Source organism: Lactuca serriola, chromosome 6 (genome assembly GCF_051521515.1).
Source record: "Lactuca serriola cultivar US96UC23 chromosome 6, Lser_US96UC23_V15, whole genome shotgun sequence".
NCBI lineage: Eukaryota > Viridiplantae > Streptophyta > Magnoliopsida > Asterales > Asteraceae > Lactuca > Lactuca serriola.
In genome coordinates, this window is record NC_136413.1 from 62,430,277 (window position 1) to 62,443,757 (window position 13,481).

At 32.6% G+C, this 13,481-nt stretch overlaps 1 long non-coding RNA gene across 1 annotated transcript; it reads right to left on the minus strand.

The window, feature by feature from the left end:
• Window positions 1–2,006: 2,006 nt before the first annotated feature.
• On the minus strand, window positions 2,007–3,434 carry LOC145059067 (uncharacterized). The gene is made up of 3 exons (XR_013686616.1): window positions 3,092–3,434; window positions 2,356–2,441; window positions 2,007–2,262 (listed from the first exon to the last, which is right to left on the minus strand). It is a non-coding gene; the product is annotated as an uncharacterized LOC145059067 (long non-coding RNA).
• Between the last annotated feature and the right edge of the window lie 10,047 nt (window positions 3,435–13,481).

The following is a 13,481-nucleotide window of genomic DNA, read 5'->3' on the forward strand; positions in this document are numbered from 1 at the left end:
ATGGTTATATCAGAAAAAAAAGATTTCCAATAGTTAAACAGAAAAATAATTAAATCACAACAGTTCTTATTAAATTTGACCTATTGCGAAAAAAATTTATTTTACTGATTATCGAAATACAGTATAATGCAACGTTAAAGAAACACTATCGGACTAAAAATAACTCCTAATAAGATTTGTAGAAGGTGCAAATTAGTGTTGTTCTTTATGGTTTGTTTAAATTCGTAGTTACACTCCAACCTATGAAAATTTGACAAGATACATTCATGTGGTTTAAATAAATTACACTGTATATCCTTAGTTCATTTAAAAAGTACCCTTATTTTTATATTTTTATTTTTCTTATATATATATATATATATATATATATATATATATATATATATATATATATATATATATATATATATATATTAGTGTAAATCGGTGTGTGAAAAGTGAATATACATTTAAGGGTATATAAGCTTAGGTACCTAAATTCACCATACAACGTCGTTTTGTATAATACATATACATTGTAATTGTCCAATGTTCTTATAATTTAACTTCTAACATGATTTATTTCCAATATTTTTATAAATTTTATATTTATCTTCCTCTTACATAATTTTCATTTTCAATTATAATATATATATATATATATATATATATATATATATATATATATATATATATATATATATATATATATATATATAGCCTAGTAGGTGTTCGGCAAAAAGATGTGATGTAACAGGAAGATAATAGTGAAATTTCGAGAATCTTGAAAGTAAATCAAGTCAATGGTTGAAGTTTAAAAACATTATAATGAATATATCAAATAAAATGACGTAGTATAGTGGGTTTGGGTACCTAAGCTTATATACCCTAAAGGGTATATTCACTTTTCCCTATATATATATATATATATATATATATATATATATATATATATATATATATATATATATATATATAAGCTTATATACCCTGAAGGGTATATTCACTTTTCCATATATATATATATATATATATATATATATATATATATATATATATATATATATATATATATATAAAGTTCAATTGAGAAAATAAAAAAGGTTAAAAATGGGGGAATCATTATCGGTCAATCATTTATTTTGTCGTAAAACGCTCTGGCGTACTTGGCTGAAGGAGGATGAGTAATATCCATATATGAATGACTACACCACCTCCCTCCGCCGCCAACCACCACCACCACCGCCACCGCCACCAACCACCACCGTCACCTCCACCACAACCACCATCACCTCTGTCGCCACCTACCATCGCCATATTCATATATGAATAATCAGTTTCGCTTTACTTATTCATACATGAAAATAACCTGTTCCGTCGGCCCGATACGTTGGACCGTTTAAACGGCAGATTCGAAGTGATTGACCCATATTTATTCCTTCATTCTCAACTTTTTTTTTCTCAATTGAATATATATATATATATATATATATATATATATATATATATATATATATATATATATATATATATATATATGGCTAGATTATTGTATTGTAACTATTTTTTATGTGGATGTAGGATTGATTGTGGACAAATCATTTTAGTTATTTTAAGAAAGTGATTAATAAATATTATTCAATTAGAAATAATTGAAAATTACCATCTAGTTTCATTGTTAGGGTATTTTAGTCAATTACACATAAATTTAGAAAAGGAAAATTCCATATTTAAAGGGATAATTAATTCTCTTTGATTTAAATAAAATTTGATTCTTTTTTAAATTAATCCACTTTCAAAATTTGTAAGCATAATCGATTTTGTTCTGTTACAAGGTTATTTTTTTTAAAATGATATTCTGTTAAAACGTTATGTTAGAATGTTATTGAAGAATAACAAAATTCATACATATTATTATAGAATAATAATCTTATACATTTTAATATAATTGTACACACTATAACAGAAGGTTATCCAATATGAATAAAATTCTTAAATAATAGCATTCTTAAATATACAATACTTGAACAAATACAATTGATCTTCTTGAATGGTCAAAATAATCGACTTGACTCCAACAATACATTTATTCTTAAAGAATAAAATTGAGGATCGTTAAAATTCAAATAAAAACATTGAAATCTAAGTCAAACACTAATACATTCTAATAGACTGTTGTTGCTAATCAATTCTGATAGAATGACAAATTCATTCTGTAAGAATACAATTTCATTGTCATGCTGGTTTCACATCAATCCCTACTACATACATGGCAACATCCACCTGTCATCATCGTATATCTATTAGAATGAGAAATATTAAACTAGTATAAGCGTCAACATAATTATATTCCCTTTTAACAATGCAACTTCACACCTGTTTTCCACTGATAACAAGTTGATTAATTACAACTGGTCTAAATACATCTCCAGCATTAACATGCAACTCTTCCCGTGGATGACCTGCAAAAAGAATAAGAGACATTTTGTAAAGAACATCAATAATAAAAGAAATAAGAAGCATTCTATTAGAAAACATCCATGATATTAAATCCAAATGTAGCATCTATGATAAGAAAAAAAAATCAAAAATACATTAGTAATTTCCATTTGTAATTGCTAAAAAATTAGATTTGACTCATAATATGGTTATGGCACATACTTCACATCATAATTATAAGAAAATCATGACCATAAGGTAAATTCAGGGATATATATTTAATAAGAGAATATTATATATATATATATATATATATATATATATATATATATATATATATATATATATATATTATTTAGGGTTTAAGGTTACCATGGACTAATTGAGTCGTTAATAAGTAAAACAATCAAACAATAAAAAACTTATTGTTAGCATAAATTAATTCATAAAAAGGTAATACAAAAAGAGCATGATCCATTAAAAACTTACGATGTCTTCTGCGATATAAATTTTTTTTTTCGATGGCTATGAGGATTTCATTTGATTATTGATTGCTATAATGCATAAAAATATGATTTGATGAAATCATCTACGTGATCAGAAATAGACACAGTTAATCAAACGATCATCAGTGATGATTATGTAAATAGAGAATTATCAATTCAATACTGACCTAAATCGAAGAAGGAGGCAAGGACAAGTCTTGCAATTGGTAATACAGCCGAGAAATCAAACAATTCACATGTTTATTGCAACCATCAATTACTTTAATGATTTCAAACAATCAATGGCCTTCCTAAAAAACGAGAAATCAAACATCTACAATTGATTTATCATCTTCTTCATTCTCCCATCTTTTTCTGCAAACTAGCGTTGCCTGAGAATTTCTCTATCCACACCCTCTAATTTCTTAATTTCGTCATTTTTTGGATGTATGATTCTATACCTTCCAAATTTTCTTTTGTACAAGATATTAATCTCACCTGAAACCAACCATCCAAATCAATAGAATCTCCAAAAAGAGTAATAAAAGCGCCACAAAATTTTGCCAATTTCTTCATTTAGGAAGCCATAAAAGTCGAGATCAACATTCTCTAGTTGCTCGATTGCTTTTGATACAATTAAAGGAAGTCAAAGGAGGGCATATTTGATAAACGTACACACAACTTTAAAGGTTGGTTTCATCATAACAAAATTTGAGTTTTATATAATGTTACTTCTTGTATATCCTTCAAAATAGAAAATAAATTGCAAGATTAAAGCTCCTACTAATGCTCTAATAGCTTTTTGGGTCTATACATGTACCTAAAAACTAAGATGATGTTAATTATATACAAGCATAAATGAACATGTTAATTCCTTCGTTCTTCCTTCCATAAAGAACTATAATTTTACTTTTATGTGTAAAGCACAGGAATAACCGAACAATTGAACATCGAATCCATGTAATCTTTAAACTCTCGTGACATTTTCACATACAATTGAACAATATTTGGTCATCAACCTTGAACAACTTAGAATTAGCATGTAATTTTGAGTCTAGTAAACTACGGAACAACAAAGTAGTTCAACTGAGAATTCATTGTTGTAGTTTGGCACTTGCTGGTTGTGTAACTAATTAAACAACAAAAGAAAGAAGCGGTAGATGCATTTTTCACTACATTTGATTTCTAAAATCGAAGAGAATCAGATGGATTTTTCGTTTGATTTTTTGGCCGTGGAAGCGATAACAAGAGGCGATTTGTAACGTTCCCATTTTCACGACAATTTTTTTTTTCATTTTATTTAGAGTAAAACTTCCTAATTATAAAACCATTTTATGAAAACCATTTGTTCCCAATTACAATTATTAAAAATTAGAGTATTATAATGAATGTAAAATCCTCAATGTTGGTGATGAGTGTGTACAATCACACCTCCGTCTTCCCATAGCCACCGATGAAACGTGAGTCACTAAACAACTGAGTAAGCATAAAGCTCAGCAAGTTTCCCCAAAATACCACATACGATAAACATACAAGCTAGCATGCCTAATGGCCTACAACCTCCCTGTTGGAATGTCCAGGTCGAATCAGTTCTTAGACTGGAATGCCAACATGCAACAGATCCAATTAACCGTTGAGCTGGAATACCCAGGGTTTGTTGGCCTACCGCCTCAACCTAACCGCTCTTCCCGAGTCTCCGTGCCTACGTCTTACAGTCGGTTTGCACCAAGTATCTTGACCTACAACACAAAGCAGGTTCGCCCTAACCCGCTACTACCATATGTCGACATATAAACAATCAGGATCAAGTAGGCACATAATACATGCAAACAGTAATCATACAACTCACTACTGCCTACTAGTCCTTTCACAACACACAGACCCGCTACCAGCTAACCTCCATGGAATGTGTAACCATAAGTACCCAGAGGTGAGATAGCCACCCAAATAGATGATCCTACTCTAGAGTCATAACCAAACGAGGAACATGCAAGAAATCCTAGATCAAGAGTTCTCAGGCTATCCTACATGATTACATACAGTCCCTAGGGCACTCCACTAGATGATAACCAACAAGTACAGATAGACACACAGATCTAACATATCACTACATCATAGCAAAATCCTATAAACTAGGATACATATCTAACATATCATTACAACATAGCAACATCCACTATACCAGGATATAGATCTAACAAATCATTCCAACATAGTAACATCCTAAGTACCAATATTATTCCTAGGCGGAGCTACACGACCCTAGGCAGTCTTAAGCATTCCTGGTGGCCGAGCTTTTCAAATTTCAAAATTTCAAAATATCAAATATTAAACCAAAATTTTCAAATTTTCAAATAATGTACCAAATTTTTTAATGTTTGGTACATTATTTCGAAATGTTAAATACTTATTTTCTTAGTATGAATTAATATTTGCATAATTAATGGTAGTAAAACCCGATGTCGTAGGTTCAAATCCTACAGAGCGTGATTTGGATCTTCTTTGATCGAATTCTATTGAAACACTAACTGGAACGACAATCTGAACTTGACCTCCTGGATATTAAAGAAAGAAGGATGTCAATAAAAAAAGATGTTAATTAATCTAATCAAAGGTTCGACTGATCCAGTCCACCGAATAACTAACGTCGATGGTTTTTACAACATATATATATATATATATATATATATATATATATATAATCGTTTATTTTTGTTTTAAATGTCTTATAACATTTATCAACTTATACCTCTTTCGAAATACGCTACTCCATGAGCCCCGTAAGGGAAGGAGTACATGGTCATTCCTCGATTCTCGATGGGTCTGCTTCTTCCCGTCATCTCAGCACTCGCCATTTCAACCCATATCTAATGTAGCCCACAGCTCGCCCCAAACCCTACCAGCTTTCCAGGCCATTCAATCCCCATCATTCCATTTTAGCTCACCTCCTATCTCCTATCGTTGTATTCATGAATTTTTCTTATATATAAAAAAAGTTATATTTATGAGTCATTTTTATTTTTCAAACATAACCCTCAAAATCAACAAGACGCGTCTAAAATGTTCATTAATAGAATTGGTTTTCTGGTGTTTATATCAACAAAATGTGTGTGATATGTTAAACGAGCCATTATTTTATACATGTTTGTGATTATTCTTATATTTTATAGGTTTAGAATTTTTTTTAAATGGTAAAAACATTCATTAAAAAACGATGTGATTGATAGTTTTATTTGGTAAGAAATCGACAATTGAATTTAATTCTAGATAAAATTTGTTATGATCAATATCTGATTTTTACCACACTTATGTGTGGCTTCAAACGAATACAACACAACTAAAGATATATATCATCAAATCCTATCATTTTTTCGGAATCAAAAAACAATTATTTTCATACTCTTCAAATTATTATTTTTAAAAGAATCTTTCGCTTGATCAACAATATATAAAATGTAATTAACTTAAAATTCTCCTTGGCTGAAAGTAGGACATCTTTATTACTTGAATTCTCATTAAATTGTTTTTGTATGAATGAGATGCTTTAGAGGAAATAATCGATCAATATCATTTCAATCAAAAGTTCCTTAACTTCGTCAATTACCTTATAGAACCTTGATTTTCTAAACTTCTCGAATAACTCAATCAACATATTCACTTCTTTAATAGCAACATACAGAAGAATTATAATGTTTTTGAAAATCCATATATGATTTCGGAACTTTTTCCAAGTTTCAAACTTCTTATTCTGTTACATATACTTTGGAATTATATAATAAGGATGCGAAAAGGAAAAAATGCAATCTTCTTCATTTAAAAATTAAGATTGTGGAAGAATGTAGAAAATAAGAAAGGGGAGAAAATAAAAAAGTAAGACAAAATTGCAAAAATGGTCCCTGTGGGATCTATTTTTTTGGGGGTTTTGTCCAAACCATAAGTTTTTTGTATTCATGGTCCTTTTGGGCTAGTTTCATTGTAAAACTGGTCCCCAATAAACTTGAAAAGACGACTTTACCCTTTTAATTTGCTTTTTCCATTTATTTATTTTGTTTCTTTTATTTAAATATAACTGTTAAATCAAATCAAGAATGGGACCCACCTGCTCTCTATCTCTCTCTCTCTCTCTCTCTCTCTCTCTCTCTCTCTCTGAAAAAGAACCCACTTCCCCACTCCTTCTTCTTCTTCTTCTTCTTCTTCTTCTTCTTCTTCTTCTTCTTCTTCTTCTTCTTCCTTTCCTGCACCATCATTCTCGAATATTCTCTCTGTTTCTTCCTTACCTGCACCACCATTCTCCAACTCGTGATTTACAGACACGTCTTCAACACACAAGAAAAAAATCGAGACCTTCGTCCCTCGATTTGACAGATGAAACAAATTAAGGGGAAACAACCAATCTACATGGAATGAGGGGATGGATGGCTTACCAGCGATGGCAGCAGCAACGGACGGCGGTGGTGGGAGGCTGTCGACGGCAGCAGCAACGAATGGCAGCGATTTGCAATGGCATGCGGCAGGGGCTGCTCTGACAGCCTTCTGTCGCTTCGCTTCTGTTTTTTGGATGGAGACACGAGTGTGGGAGGAGGGGGAACTCGGTGGTGGTCGGAATCAACAATGGCGGTGGTTGTGGGTGGTTTTCTCGCCGGTGAAGGTGGTGGATAGCGGTTTCCGGCCTTCCTTGCAACAAAAATAGATGTGGTGGTTGATTATCTGAACATGAGATGAGGTTAGGGTTGTTGGTTGTCAAACGGTGGCGAAGTGGGTTTTTTTTCAAAGAGAGAGAGAGAGAGAGAGAGAGAGAGAGAGAGAGAGAGAGAGAGAGAGAGAGGGCAGGTGGGTCCCATTCTTGATTTGATTTAACATTTATATTTAAATAAAAGAACAAAAATAATTAAGTAAATGGAAAAAACAAACTAAAAGGGCAGTCTTTTCAAGTTTATCGGGGATCAGTTTTACAATGCAACTTGCCTAAAAGGACCATGAATCCAAAAAACCCGTGGTTTGGACCAAAACTCCAAAAAAATGCATACCATAGGGACCGTTTTTGCAATTTTGTCAAAAAGTAATTCCAAAAAGAATAAAAGATGTTAGAAAAATACTGTCTACGAGCATACACAATCATCAACTTTAAGTATAACTCTTTTCTTTTGTAAAATCAGCTTTCAGTTCTAAATAATGTTAGACATAACTTATCGGCAATATAAAACTTGAAGTTTTTACAAGTCGTGACGAGTGACATCGTTTGTAAAACGTGACTTAAAACGACAAGTTTATATATAATTAATAATTTTTTACATATTTTCTACTATTTTTCATTCATATATATATATATATATATATATATATATATATATATATATATATATATATATATATTAAAATGACTAATGATTAGAAAATGTTTAAAGTAATAGCTTTTGTTTAATAAAGTTAGTGAAAATTAATGTTATAAAAAGTTCGTCATTGTGTGTCATGACTCCAAGGCTTATACTTGAGGTCAAATTTTAACAAATGTCACCTTAAGTAATATATATATATATATATATATATATATATATATATATATATATATATATATATATATATATATATATATATAGGGTTAGGTTATTTTGTTTTCACTATCTATTGTGTGCATGTATGACTGATTCTGGACCAATCATTTTAGTTATTTTAAGAAAGTAATTAATGCATATTACATGTTGAAAATATAATGAATATTAATTACATCTTCAGCATTTAATATGCATTAATTACTTTCTTAAAATAACTATGATTGGTCCAGAATCAGTCATATATGCACACAATAGATAGTGAAAACATTTGAACCTAACTCTCTCTCTCTCTCTCTCTCTCTCTATATATATATATATATATATATATATATATATATATATATATATATATATATATATATAGATACTCCTTCCGTCCTAAATTAATTGTCAACTTTTGACTTTTGAAGTCTTTTTTCTTTAATTTTGACCTTAAATATTTTTATTTGTGTTATATATTACTTGATGAAACTTATAACAATGAAAAGAAATTTAAAATCCAAACTATTCATATATTTTGTATTAAGTATTATCTATCAAAAAGAAAACTATTTAAGGATCATTAGGGATGCTCTTGCCTTTGGCTTCGGTGGTGCATTTGGCTTTGTAGCTCCTTCCCTCTTTGGGCAGTCTTGCTTGGAGTGTCCTTCACCACACTTAACACATAAATTTTTCTTGGTCGTGCATTTGTTGGCATAGTGACCAGTCTTCCCGCGTTTGAAGCTGGTCACCTCTTTAGAGCATCTCCCAATGTGCTTCCTTCTACACTTGTCATGCCACTTTTCTTCATTGCTATCCCCATACCTCTTGTTGTTGGGGTCAGACTTCGGGAACCTATTTTCTTTTCAGATCTTGAAGATCCATCAAACTTCTTTTTCTCTCCTACCTCATCTCTTTCTAGACCCTTCTTCCTTAACTGTGTGTCAACATTATTAGGTGCCTAGATGGCGGCTTTCAAGGTGGTTGCTTGTTTGACCATTGGACCAAAGTCGGTTGCTAATCCATTGGCAAACTTGTTGACCTTGGAGATTTCAGTTGGAACCAAATAAGGAAGAAGCTTCATTTTCTCCGTAAAACTTGTAGCATACTCGGTGACAATCATCCTTCCCTTCTTTAGATTTTAAAATTCGTTGTTGATCTTCAAAAGATCCTGCTCAGAGCAGTACTGCATTTTTAGTTGTAACAAAACGTCTTCCCAAGATATCTTGCTGGCTTCTCCCTTGGTCATGGTATCAACTAGTAGCTTCCACCAACTTAATACCCCAGTCTTCAACAGCGTAACAGTGAGAGTGTTCTTCTGTTTGGTGTTGCGGTCACAACTTTCAAACATCATCTCCATCTCGGAGATCCAATCCATGACCTCCACCGGAGTTGGGCTTCCATAAAGACTTGGTGGCTTGGATTCCATGAAATCGTTGTACTTACATCCACGTCCATCATTTCCGCCATCGGGTTAGTTTCTTCTAACCATACGTGGCTCAACTTAACTAAAAGTCTGACTAAAGTTTCCTTCCTCTGAGTTTTCAATGTTCACTTTAGGTTGTACGATGGGTACAATAGGTTCATCCATATTCTATTGAAGTAGACGCCTTGCTTCTTCCATCTGACGATCCAACATCATTTGTATCATTGTTTGTACTCCTGCCATCATAATTGGCTCAGGTGCAGCCGCTACCTCTAGTGCACGCTCAATCTCTCGTGGTTCAGGTTTTTGGTTTCCATTAGTATTTCCTAATATGGTGCAAGTTCTCACCGTTTCGATATATACACTCAAGCAGATGTTTAGTGTACAATGACAAGAATTAAGATAGGAAAGCTTTATTTACGATAGATGTATAAATCTCCTTATCACTCTGAAAAGTTACATGCGGGTCTAATACCATAATTAAACGTTTATAAATCTGAACACATAAAATTTCCAGATCCGATGGGCAATATACCATACAATCAAATGATAGCATCATAAAGCATATAAGGCATCTTGTAGAATAAATCATTTAGCACATAAAAGCAATTTAGGCATCTTCCTTAAATAAGCTAGTGCTCGTGTCTACTTAGGAAAACTTCCTAAAAATAGCAGACACTCATCTCTCAATCATCGCTTAGCATTCTAAGTTGAAGTCTATAAATTTCCTAAAATTCCTAGTTTGCTTAAACTAATGCTATGATACCAACTGTGACATCCCCATTTTCATGGCCAGAAAAGACCGATCTGTTTATGCTTATTTAAAAATTAGAGTATCCTTTTTGAAGAATTATATTATGAAATTCGTTCCCAGAAAACATGATAATGATATTATCAAAGCATTTTCGAAGAAATGTCTTTTATTTATGTTAAAACATTGGGATGTCATCGTCAATACAGAAACATAAGCATAATGAAATATTACAAGCCTTACAGTAAGTAATCTAGTGGCCTGATGCTCTTTAAATCTCTCAACAAAATGTATCTTTCATATAGCCACCTATGATACAATAAACTGAGTGGGTGAGGTTCGGAAACCTGGTGAGTACATAGTGATTTCAATCCCATAATGTGGTAATAATGTATATCTCAAACCTACAAATCCAACTATTATCATTAACACGGATATATCATATCTCTAAAACAATTTATCCCATCCTGTCGATTCCCATGTATAGATCCTATACAACGATCTTACAAGATCCAGCCTAAAGGATCAATATGAAGAACAAACTGACGATGCTGCTTCGGAAATTCCCTGACAGAAAACAAGGTTCGATAAATACATCAAATGAGGGGAATGGAACAAGTTTCACCACGAACCTCCGTTCGTAAAAACAACAAGAAAATTAAGTCTGGGGTGGTTATCTAGATAACTGTGCCTAGCATTGGTCTGAGATCGTAAGGTATTTTACCCCCAGACTCACCTTATCCGACAATACAACATCAGTCATACCTGGTAGTGGTCTATTTACTGACACACTCTAATGGGCAGTCTACGAAGTTCCCTCAATTACTTCGTGAAAGTAAACGTTGACACACAAAGCTCATCAAAAGAAAAGTATGGGGAGATACTAATAAAGTACCCTCGTACGCTCCCATACCCCGACACACAATGGTGTCAAATAAAGGACTTTGTAGATCATAGTACTTCTGGCATATTATAGTACCCTAGTATGAGTAGGACTCATACCCCAGAACATAATAGTATTCTGGCACAAGCAGCACCTAAGACACAGACCTTTAAAAAATACTTGGTATATAGAAAATACTTTTGTACGTAGGACATACTTCACTGATCATCAACCTCCTTGAACATAGTTTCTACTCACCATTCCGATCACATACGTACCCTTAATAAGATACTACTCAATATCCAAACTTAGTTGAACTAAACATCTCTTTTAAGTCTTATTTCATCACTAAGCAAGCCTACAATGCTCATAATCAACTTTCAATACTAACTTTGTTTCGGCAACACTATCCTAATTTAGTGTAATATTTTATACAGAGTATTAAGTATTAACAAACATTTATCTTCTCATTTATAATACTTCTATTATTATTATTATTATCATGTAGATACTTCTCAACACATATAGAACCACGCTTGGTTCGCATAGCATTTATCATGAAATATACATATAACACATATTTCCAGATAATAAGCATATAACTCACATATAAACTTTCAAAATATATTTAATACTTTTATTAATACTTAGATTAGAATCATGTTCATGAATGGAACTATGCACTCACTTGTTAAAGTGACGTCTCATAATGCGTGCTGCGCTTCGCTTCTAATGGTTGTATTTTCCTTTGATGAAACCTAATATCATTATTACTAAGTTTTAGTTTAATATTTATTGCGACTAATTATTAGTCTAGATTTATCATTAACTCACAGTCTACTTCAAGATCTACCAAGTAAGGAACAACCAGGTAGGATCATATCGGAGGTAGGTTCCATTTTGTATACGAAGTATACTGTTTGGAAATCCCACATTAAAACCGAATTAAAGGGGGTTTCAATATGTGGGTAACCGTAAAACTTCATGGGCTTGGGCTGCAACGATCCTCACATCGTGAGCTCTTATTGCTCATGTTGTGAGCTTAGACCCGGATAGAATCTTCATGCGTCCCTCCCCACGTCGTGAGCCTCCATGCCTCACATCATGAGGACCCTTTTTTCACCAAAATCCGATCTTTTGACCCTCCAAAACCCTAATTTGATTCATCCAAGGAAATGGATGTTACAACACTCCCCTACTTAAATTAGATATCTTCCTCGAAATCACTCCTTACCACGTCCCGGTGCACTGGATAACTAGAGCACTTCTTCCAATACCCCCCGAAGAATAACCATTTCTATTCTACCTGAAATCCAAAATTCTAAACTCTATCTGACCCCCTAAGAGGCAGCCCGTGTTGAAATACTGAAATTACAATTCCACTTCGTATTCTGACTGACCATAACACTTCCATTCCTTGATTATCTTGTTGTTCCCACTGAAAACAAAATCACTGACCGATCCTTGCTGCCGAAACTTCTCACTTGTTAGAAAGCTTAGATAATCCTTCGAGTAAAAGGCTCACCCTGAAATTAACAAATCCATGAACACAATGAGCAACAAGATACAATCTGGGAGTTAAACATTCTAATGCCAAATAGGACACTGATTCCTTAAGTGCCGAACCGATACATTGCTGCTATAATTCTATATTCCCATTACTTTCCACACCTACACACATGTAGAACCATTCCAAAGCATAGTCACGAGGGCCTTTTCTACCATCCGCACTGCAAACATCCCTTTTTGGCCCTGAACCTTCCAACTGATAATCCATTACACAAATTCCTAAATTCATAACCTTCTGAGGTAAGCTCTTGCACATATATATATATATATATATATATATATATATATATATATATATATATATATATATATATATACCCTCAACTTTCCAACACGAGTCTCAACCAAAAACCAACTCAATACACAACTCAAATCCTAAGATCCAACGGTTTACACTTGCATTTTTCCTGAAATCTTT